The sequence below is a fragment of the Silene latifolia genome, chromosome 8, assembly GCF_048544455.1.
Source record: "Silene latifolia isolate original U9 population chromosome 8, ASM4854445v1, whole genome shotgun sequence".
Lineage (NCBI taxonomy): Eukaryota > Viridiplantae > Streptophyta > Magnoliopsida > Caryophyllales > Caryophyllaceae > Silene > Silene latifolia.
The window spans coordinates 60,822,750-60,833,404 of NC_133533.1; the positions used below are offsets into that span (position 1 = coordinate 60,822,750).

The 10,655-nt window shown below is 40.6% G+C and overlaps 1 non-coding gene across 1 annotated transcript; it reads left to right on the top strand.

Moving 5' to 3' along the window:
• Nucleotides 1-464: 464 nt before the first annotated feature.
• Nucleotides 465-573, top strand: LOC141597646 (small nucleolar RNA R71). Its single transcript, XR_012522869.1, has one exon. It is a non-coding gene; the product is annotated as a small nucleolar RNA R71 (small nucleolar RNA).
• The last annotated feature ends 10,082 nt before the right edge of the window (nt 574-10,655 follow it).

Below are 10,655 nucleotides of genomic sequence, written 5' to 3' on the forward strand. Positions count from 1 at the left end.
CAATTGGCCCTTCACACTTACTCGAAGAATTGGCAACTTGCTTAGCCTCTATATTCTCCAACTGCTTCACAAAATTCTTTGAGGACTCAATCCCGGCTGCTTCTATATTCGCCACTTGAACTAGAAGAGTTTGGACCATTTCTCTCAACTCCACGGTCTCATCTGAATTATGGACAGGAATTTCAACTCTTTCCTTGGAAGCTTCAGAGGCCTCGAGCTTCTCGAGACGGGCAGTAATAGAAGTAATGAGTGTCACAACGGTACTCATTTCATCACTTTGCTTCCGTGAATTCCCACGTGAACTCCCAAACTCAGCTCTATGGACCGCCATCTCCTCAATAGTGTTCCAACCTCTATTCTGACCGGTATTGTTTTGGAACCTACCATTCGCAGCTGCGTCCAGGATGACCTTGTAATCATCATATAAAGCATTGTAGAATAAGTTGCAAAGATACCACTGCTGGAAGCCATGGTGAGGGACAGCTCGGACCAAACCTTTGAAACGTCCCCATGCTTCACAAAAGCCCTCATCAGCTTCTTGCTGGAAATTTGTAATTTTACTCCTCAAGGCATCAGTCTTTGAAAGCGAGAAGTACTTCTTGTAGAAGGCTAATGCTAGAGATGTCCAATCCGTGACTCCAGCTGCTACCCTATCAAGGTAGCGGTACCAATCTCGCGCCGAATCCTTCAAGGAGTATAAGAACATCAACCCCTTTACTTCATCCTGAGTCACCCCAGCTGGTATAGGTATCGAACAACAGTAGTCTGTGAAAATTTCCATATGCTTCAAGGGGTCCTCATCTGGTAGACCAGCAAACTGATTTTGCTCCACTAAATAGATATAAGAGGAACGAAATTCGAAGTTACCCGTAGTAGGGGTAGGTAACTGGTGCCCCTTTGGAAGATGGTGTTCCTTTGGCTGAAGATTATCATATATTGTAGCCATATTCGCGAACGAGAGTACTCAAGTCTTCCTCTCAAAAACCTGTCTTCTAACTGTGCAAAAGCAAAACTAGAAGCAAAGGTAAGCAACGGCCTCAAGGAACCAAAGTTCCTTGAGACAAGAAAAATAAACTAAAAATAAAGCAAACAGAATTACACCGTCTCCCCGGCAACGGCGCCAAAATTTGATACCGTCGTTTTGTATCAAAATTAAATTTATAATTCCAAACTAAAACTATAGCTAGTGATAGTAAGGGTCGAACCACAAAGAGACAAGATCAATTCTATTTGCTTATTTCAGTCTATAAAAGTAACAATTAATGGGGGGTTTGAGATTGGTTGATTCTAATGACTAGTTGCTAAATATGGAATTTCTCAACAAGATAAAAAGAAGATCGGGAACTTCGGCTCACCATGGCTAAGGTCAGGTCAGTAAAGCGGCAGAGGTCCTATAATACGGTCTCAGGGAGTACGAGCAAGCCTTTCGATCAATGCTCAAAATTACCTTACGGTCTTCCAATTCCCAAGAATTTCTCAAAGCTTTCGCTCAAAGGAAATTCCAATCTAATGATAATTTTAATTACTAATCTTTCAATCTAGTAAAAAGATTTATCAAAAGACAACAAGATCAATACAGAAGAATTCATACTACAAAACAATCCTAATTTTCGCCATGGCTCACCTTGTTCCCAATCAAAGAAATTAGCTATGCATAATTGAAATTATAACAATTGCAAAATTGAATATAAAGAACACGATTGACATGATTGAATTGAACTAAAGACAAAAAGGTAAGAACTTAACTGCTGGAATTAAATTGGTAAAAACAAGAATTGAAATAACAAGAAATTAAGGAAGAAAGAATTTGCATAAAAACTTACTAATTCAAGTGATGAACAACGTAATCGAATTCGAGGTTTTCCGTTCCCAAAGCTAGATCTCAAAACTGAGTTTTTTCAATAATGAAAAGCATAACCTAATAATTGTTGCGTTCTACTGATAAAAGATGCCAAAAGTTAATTACAAATTGGGCTTTTAAAAGTCTAAAACGAAAAATCAATATCATTTCATGATCGTCGATCGACCGGTCAAGATGGTCGATCGATCGTCACTTCGAACGATGGCGTTTCTTTGTACTTCATTGGTCGATCGACTGTGCAGTATGGTCGATCGACCGGACTGAGCTGTGTAGTGGCTTCTTTCTCTCTTCAAATCAGCTCTTTACTCCAGGCACGCATCCCGATGTGGTTAAATCCGAGCTCCCTTCTTCAAAGCTTCCCAAAAGTTGCCTCCGGAGGACGATTTAGGCCTGATTTAGCCTACTTCCACTCATTCCTACAATAAATCATAGAAAAATGCAAAGTAAACCGTTTCGGGAGAAATAGTAGCCTTAAGCTAACAATTATGCATGGAAATACGTGCCAAAACTGCAAATAAAGTGTATAGAATATGCACGTATCATGTAGGATGTCGATGAAATTTGCCCTTTCAGTTGGGTTTAAGGTTGTCCCTATCCTAAGTTCTTGGGATTCTAGTTCGGTTCCTACATTGATGGGTTCAGCGTTCTATATAACTGGTGCCCCTTCCCCCTCTTGTAGCATCTCTTTACTTATATAGGGAGGTTATTGGACTGAGTCTGGATTAGGATCATCCTCATTATCATCGTAAATAGAATTGCCTTCAGAAAAACACAAAGAGTAAGCAGAATCTGATTTATTCATATTAAATTTTGAAAAGAGCTGAAACAAAGAAGCCATATGTTCAGTAGTCAGTGGCGGTATAGAGACAACTGCTGGGACATTTCCCAAGCTGCTGTTACTATGCGATGCTATACTATGAGAAACAAAGGGATGGGGAGTGACGACAGAAGAAGACTCTCTAGCAACTTCTCTAGACTCAGACTCTTATTCCGACTCTGACTCTGACTCGAATTCAATTTCTTCGGGTTCTCCTTTGGACATCTCTCCTTCTCCAGTAGTGACCTTGAAGAGCTTTCTCTGGTTGTTGGTCCATTTGACCGACTTTCTCCATCCTTTTTGCTGATTTGAGCTGGTGTCGGTAATTAGCACTGATGGGTTGAAATGGTCATCTTGAAATATCATGGTAATGAACTCATCCTGCGCTGCTCTGACAAATCGATCTTGTCCAAACGGAAGGCTAACGGCTTTTTCGTCTAAACAAGGTGTTTGACGAGTTTGGACGATAGTAACCGTTTCTGAAGGGATGAAGTAGCAATCGTGGAAGACCTCGATTCCAGCTAGTTGCATTCCCTTATAATGCCAAGGTTCAGGAAACCCGTGAAAGTATTCCTAACTCCCTTCTCTAACGAAGTATCCATTTAGGGTAGGGAGATAGGATCGCATCTGGATTTCTTTGTCTTTACGGTATTCGAATTGGGTTAGCATTTCTAAGGCTTCTGCTTTCATGGGCTTGTATCCCAAACCTAATGGTATCCTCTGAGAATTTCCTTCCTTATATGGTGCAAAGGTATTTTTTTTGGCAGGGTTTAATGGCATTCCTGGGAAGTATCCCTGGGACTTGAGTATGTGGTTGACCACTAAATTGGAGTGTGGGTTGAAGTATAGAGGCGCCAATTCGCTTTCTACAAGATTTATGCTCTGAAATCCCCCAAGCTCGTATACTGGGTCTGTGACTACTTGGTTGCTTGACATTTTCTCTATCACAGCCTTGATAGGTGACGATGTGATCGTCACTACTTTGCCATCTAGAGGAATCTTGATATTATGGTGCAAGGTGGATGTTACCGCTTTGGAAGCGTGAATCCAAGGCCTTCCCAGGAGTATATTGAATGATGCTTCGATGTCCACTATTTGAAAATTAACCTTTCGCTCGATTGTTCCTGTGGCTACAGTAAGGTTGATTAGCCCTACTACTTTACGTCGTGTTCCATCGTATGCTCGAACACCTTGGTTGGTGGGAGTCCAATCTGATTCTTTCATGCCCAACTTATATGCTATCTTTAGTGGTATGTCGTTGACTGCGAAGCCATCATCCACCAAAGTCATTGGTAAATTCTTCTTTAGGCACGTGACCGTAATGTATAGAGCGAGGTTATGACTGGCGCCGAAGGGAGGCAAATCTTCATATGAAAAAGTAAATGGGTCTTGTAAGACTAGGTTGACTACGTCATCAGGCATAGAGTTGTGCGCTATGTTCAATTTAGCCAATGCTTACAGTAAAGCTTGACGATGGGGAAATGAACTCGCAACTAGTTGCCATACTGAAAGATCAGCCTTTGTCTTCTGCAGTTGCTTTAGTAAGTGGTCAGTAGATGTATCTTCGCCATCGTTTGGTATGATGACATTGTTGTTAGTAACTAGACCATTAGCCGTAGGACCGTTTTGAGAGACACTTTGGTATGGACACCCTGAGCGAGTAAGGTGGTCTATATCTTGATCATCGCTAGCCTTGACTATATCCTCACTAACCTTGAAAAGATAGTGTTCCGTGAGGTATTCATCTTCATCGTCATCAGCCCATATTCCGTTGACGATACTGAGCTCTCTCAACCTGATGATTTCAGCTTCTAGAGTGATTATTTGCTCGACCAGATTGTCAACTACTGCGATTATTTCTTGCATCGTAGACTCTTGAGATAGACTTGGAGTTAGTGGCACGTTTTCCCTAGGTGTGATGCCTGGGTTGCGTAGGGATGCCACTATAGCTTCTAACTCTGAAACTTGTCTACTTACACTCTTTGCCCATGCGATAAAATCGGCAATGGTAGGAGAAATGGTGGAATAACTCCCTTCATCTTCTAGCGCATGAATCTCATCCTCGACTGGAGAAATAAGGTGTGAACAATCCAAGGTGGATTCTTTATCTGTGATCATCAGAACTCCAAGAGGATTCTGAGTATTGTTAGGCTTGCCTCCGGGAGGTATGGGTAAACGACCATCATCGATCATATCCTGAAGGACATGTTTCAGTTTAAAACATTTCTCCGCATCGTGTCCCTTGCCTCTGTGATATTCGCAGTATGCGTTCTCATCCCAGAATTTAGACTTCTTCTCTGGGTCAGGTGTAGGTCCTATGGGTTGGAGCTTACCTTGTTTCATTAGCTTTTTCAGAGCGTTTGAGTATGAATCACCAATGTTTGTGAACTTCCTTTGTGGATTATTCTTCTTAGATGATTCGACAAGGTTAACCTCATCGGTCTTTCTAGTAGAGCCATAAGAACAACTCGTTGAACCCTGATATCCACGACCTACCATTTTGGACAAGAGTCCTTTACGGATGTCGTCTTCAATTCTCGTTCCTAGGACAGTCAAGTCTTTGAAAGACATTATGTTTTGGTATCTCAAATGGTTTGCATAAATGGGTCTCAGATTATCAACGAACTTTTCCACAAGAGTAGCTTCGTCTGGACGTTCAACAAGTTGTGTGCTAGTCTTTCTCCACCTACTTAGGAAGTCGGTGAAGCCTTCTTTCTCATTTTGGGTAAGAACCTCTAGGGTGCGCATATTGACTTGGATCTAAGCATTATCCGCGTATTGTTTAGTGAACTCAATTGCGGCATCGTCCCAAGTGGCAATCTTCTTGTGCTCCAAAGAGTAAAACCTTTGCTTAGGAATAGCGTCGAGAGATGAAGGAAAAATCCTTAGGAACATCTCGGGTTTGATGCCTTGGATAAACATATAATCTTTGAAAGCACGAATGTGGTTCAAAGGGTTTTCATACCCCTTGAACTTTGGGATGTCATTCATGTGGAAGTTGGTTGGTAGTTGAGCATTTACCGCCTCATACTTGCGATTATTCTCCTTGTAGATGTCATCTCCCTTAAGGTACATTAGTTGCTCCTCCAAGTATTGGAGTCGCTTTTCAGCTTCAGTAGGACCTAGTGGGGGGTTGACTTCTGGTTGTCCAACAAAGGGTGGAAGCTTATCATGCACGCTCATGTCGGGAACTTCATTCTCTGCAGGAGGAAGTCTCGTTTCTACGGCAATAATTCGGCCTTCAATAACATTGAGGCGAGCATAAGCTTGGTCTTGGCTTGTTTGGAGATGGACGAGCGCAGCTAGGATTAGATCATTACCATTTCCGGGTGGTCCATTAATGCTTGCGTGACTAGTTCCAGGCATCTTGGAAACTGGGGATACGAGATCGATGACGAATTAAAACACGATCGACCATTTTAGCACACTTACTTGAAAGAAACTCGACTTGTGAAGTGGGTGTGTGCCACTGTGTCAAGTGAGGTTTGAAAATGACAGAATTTGAAATGTTTATCCTAGGCAACTGTAGTGCGGTTGTAGGAGTGTTGACTCGAAGTGAGTTTTTGAAATGGGTTTTGAGGCCCGAATTTTGACTGGACATTTGGACAGAGTTTTGACTCATTTTGCGTTGTTTTGTCCATCCTTGAAAATATTTACATTTTGAAAAGGATTTTATTCTACAAAATTTCATCGTGGTTTTGTTTATAAAATGGTGATCACGTATATGATACAAACATTCATACAGGTATTATAATGGCATGCTGAGTGCATTTAAGGGGTTTTGGCTTAAAAGGTGGGATGCCATACCAAACAATCAAACCCTAGTTTGTGGAGAGGTCCGTGCCAAACATGAGTAAGGTCGGTTCCTAGTCCATTTCCTCGAGTAGTGAAAGCCCTTGATACAAACAAGAGTATGTACCACGGTATGGTTGACGTCAATCGCTATCTATTCTTAGGCCCAGATAAGAATTTGAACCGTTTAGATAGAACGATTGGTCGAATGGGTTGGGTTGAGCCTAGGAAATCCGAATAAAATGACCTAAGAAGGTCGAGTAATGAAATCCGACAACTGTCTCGTATAAACTATTCCCTAACCTCGTTCAAGTTTCACCCTGGGTAACACGTAAGTGTATCATCCCTAGCGGAGTCGCCAAACTGTGGACATGGGCCACCCGCGCCGTGTTGTGTATATTAAGGTGAAACCGGTGAAAGGTTGAATAAGCCTGCATTTGTGGAGTCGCCACCAATTTTTATGGGAAATTGGAACTTTTCGAATACCTCGTGCCATGTCAAGACACAAAGTAGTGACATGAACACTAAGAAATCGTTACCCTTAGCATTCTATGTCTAGAATGACTCTCGTAGATGCCAATTAACACGGATGTTCACAGAGATCTGGAGTAAGGGGTGAGGGTACGTATTAGGAAGTCCTTTTACTGAACACCTAATCCCGCCCACCTCGATAGCGACCTCTACTAATGATTAGGAAAATCATTCATATTTGATATGTCATCGGTTATATGCATGCAATGCAACATCCACAGATTAATCCTAGCATGTGAATTAAACTATGTCGGTGAGCAAATAATTTAGCAACCATTAATGTGGTTGAAGTTGATGTTTTAGAATTGATTACATGTAAAAACAAGTAAATAAATCATACATAAACAAATACGATAAATAAAATTACAATGAATTACAAAGGTTTAATTGATTTACGTCAAAAATACACTCAAGACGGAATTTCGGGGATAAAAAGAAAGAAAATAAAAGGTTAGAAATTAAAATAACAAAATAGGCCAGATTAAGGGTGATATTACGATTATTAGTTAATTAAACACCTAATTAAAGCTACGTCACAGCGAGAACGGAAGTTTAGGGACAGAGATCATCTCAGAACAGGCGCAACATCTGCTGCATCCCTTGGAAGAGGCGCAGCTATTCCTACGTCTGTTCTTGAGTTGAGCTCTGGCTGTGAAGTCATAACCGCTATCTGTTAATGTTCGTTGGTATACTTATGATTAATTATTGACATTGGACTCCAGTGAAAGTGATTTAGCAGGTTAATTATGTACTGATATCGTCATAAAAGCGATAAGAAACGAAATAAAACGGGTTAGAACGAATTAAAGCAAATTACATTTATTTACGATGTCGGAATTTACAAAAGGAATGAACTTGAAAGAATAGAACTTGATAAACTGGAAACAAACAAGGAAATATGTACCAAAGAATGAATCCCAGAAACTTGATATGAACGATTCGAATTTCTAAAATCTGGGTTTGATTTAATGACGAAAACCCGCAAATATCGAATTATAAAGGATTTAAGTCGAAAATAAAACGTCATTATTGAAAAGGAATTATCAACACATGGTTTATGTACTGAAGAAAGAAAGAAAATAAGAAAAACATGACGAAAGGAATGAAAACACAGAAAACCCGAGGAAGAAGAAGAAGAGAAAAAGCAGCGGCAGCCTCTGGAAGAGGCGCAGTAGATGCTGCGACTCTTCGAAGAGGCGCAGCTGCTGTTGCGTTTCTTCTCGACGTCTGGTTACTGCTGTTTCGTAAAAACAGTTTGGAATAAAGGTTTTTAAAATCGGTTTTAAATATACTTTTGACGTAAACCTTACAATAATGAGTACAAAAATAATATACAATAAAAAAGATGGGATTTACACCCTCAGACTTACATGTTTGACGAAACGAGATTGACTAAGTTAACGTTAGTGATTGTTCGACTCGAATGTATGTAGAAAGAGCCCTCGTTGGAGGATTTTAGATTAATTGATTGATGTGTAGTGGTCAAATTGGTCGGTCATGCAACGTGACTGGAACTCAGAATGATCTGAGCTTACGTGGTCGATTGATGAAGCACGTAGGCGTTGGAAGCTTAGAGCAAAGTCTAGAATTCAAAAGGAGAAGAGAATGGCGGACACTTGCGTGAAAAATATGGAGACCGGAGGTCTCTATTTATATCAAAAAATGTGAAGAGTTTTGGAATTACACAAAGTTTGGAAAGAAATCACGGAAATATTCTGTAAACAGCGAAAACAGGCTGGAGAAGAGGCGCAACAGCTGCTGCGGTCGTTCCAAGAGGCGCAGCACCTGCTGCGTCATTTCCCCAGAGGTTTCCTCCTACGGAAGAAAGATTTCCGTGTTTGTATTTTGGAATTGCGGTAGATCTGTACTTCCGTATTCCTTAAAATATGATATATGGGATATATTTTACCAAAATATATAAAATTTAATTGGGAATAAATATCTAGAATATTCTAGAACATTCCGACTCGGCATTTTAAACGGTTTCTTTGAAAATGAAGCGGTTTTTGACCCGGACTCCAAATGAACTCTAATTACTGTCAAAACGACCGTATCGGCGCGTAGATGACGACCAAGGGGTAGACACAAGTGTTTGAGCTATCACTTGACTATAAACTTACGGACTGTCATAAATCATTCTGCGTACCAAACATGCGGCCCAATCATCACTGGGTGGTTGACGGAAGGTGTAGAAATGAGGTATCTACAAGAATACAGCTAAGGATCTAGTATTAGTGGGTTATGAGGACGTAACATTTATCTTAAGAGGATTAAGATGCGACAAAGAGAGTTTGATGGTTGTGCATGTTGTAAGTATATTTGGAAGTTTGATTCTTGGTGTAGAATAAAGGATGGATTTGTATTATGGTTGATTTTATTAAAGGTAAAGGCAGTGCTTTTACTAGTATAGAGATCATGAGTGTGAGTATACTTTGATAGTGTTGACAGTTTGGGTGATGATGTTTAGGAGTATGATAAACTTCGAGGACGAAGTTCATTTTAAGGGTGGTAGAATGTAACATTCCGTTTTGATGGTTGATCTTGTTTGGTGGATTGTCTTGGTATTGAGTTTGCTAGTGAGCGTTATGGAAGTAAGACAGAGTTGGCAACACTTATGTTGTTGGTATTCGATAGTATTATGGGTTTGGTGAGTTATTCTATGGTTGATGTTACGTCGTGAGCTGCATTGTTGAGATAGGCGTTGTTGATTGAGTTAGCATCGAGGATGTAGGATGAGAGTTGAGTGATATTGGTTGGCTGAGTGACATGTGTGTATGCAATGTAGGTATGGGTTTGAACTTCGAGGATGAAGTTCGTTTTAAGGAGGGAAGACTGTAATACCACGTTTTTCTAAGTTTTGTTACTCGGCCGAGTAATGCGTCGTGTGTTTCTGGCCAGGCTACTGTCCAAGAATACTTGGCTGAGTATGGTAATACTCGACCGAGTAAGGGATACTCAGCCGAGTATTCTCTATACTCGACCGAGTATCCGGTCTGACGGGAATTATTTCCGCGGTTTGATTAAAGACGATTAGAGTTATAAATTAAGATTTACTGTTTCACTTTTTCACATTTAACAAAGCCTAAAACATTCTATGTAACTCTAATCATCTCAAATCTCTCCCACGATCATTGATTATTCATGAGTCGTTGTTCATTCCTCTCTTGCGTCGATTGCGTTGGTAAGCCACTAGTCCTATAGATTTGTCAGTTTGCCTTTTTAGTGTTTTACCCTAGTATTGGAATTGGGGGAAAGGGATGTTTTGCATGTTGTGATTGGATTATATGATTGTTGTTAGGTGGAGAATTCGTAGAAGAGTAGTTCTAGCTTCCTTGTTGACTCGTAATCGGATTTTTGCTAAGGTAGGGTTTCCCTACTCAGTTGTTTGCGTAATTGATTTAAGTTTGATGATTGTGATTAATCGATATGATAATATTGTTGTTGATTATATTCTGGAGTATTGGAGTTGAGATGGATTTTCTATGATTGTGAGGTGCGTCCTCGGCTGAGTGGAGTCACTTGTAGGAGTGGCTTCACGCAATTGATTCGCCCCTTGTGGAACCCGCCACAAGAGAGGATGTGCACATTAAGGAACATGGGTTATTGCTTATTGCGATGAGCGGGGCTTAGGTGGGTAAGGCTACGGTCCCCCAC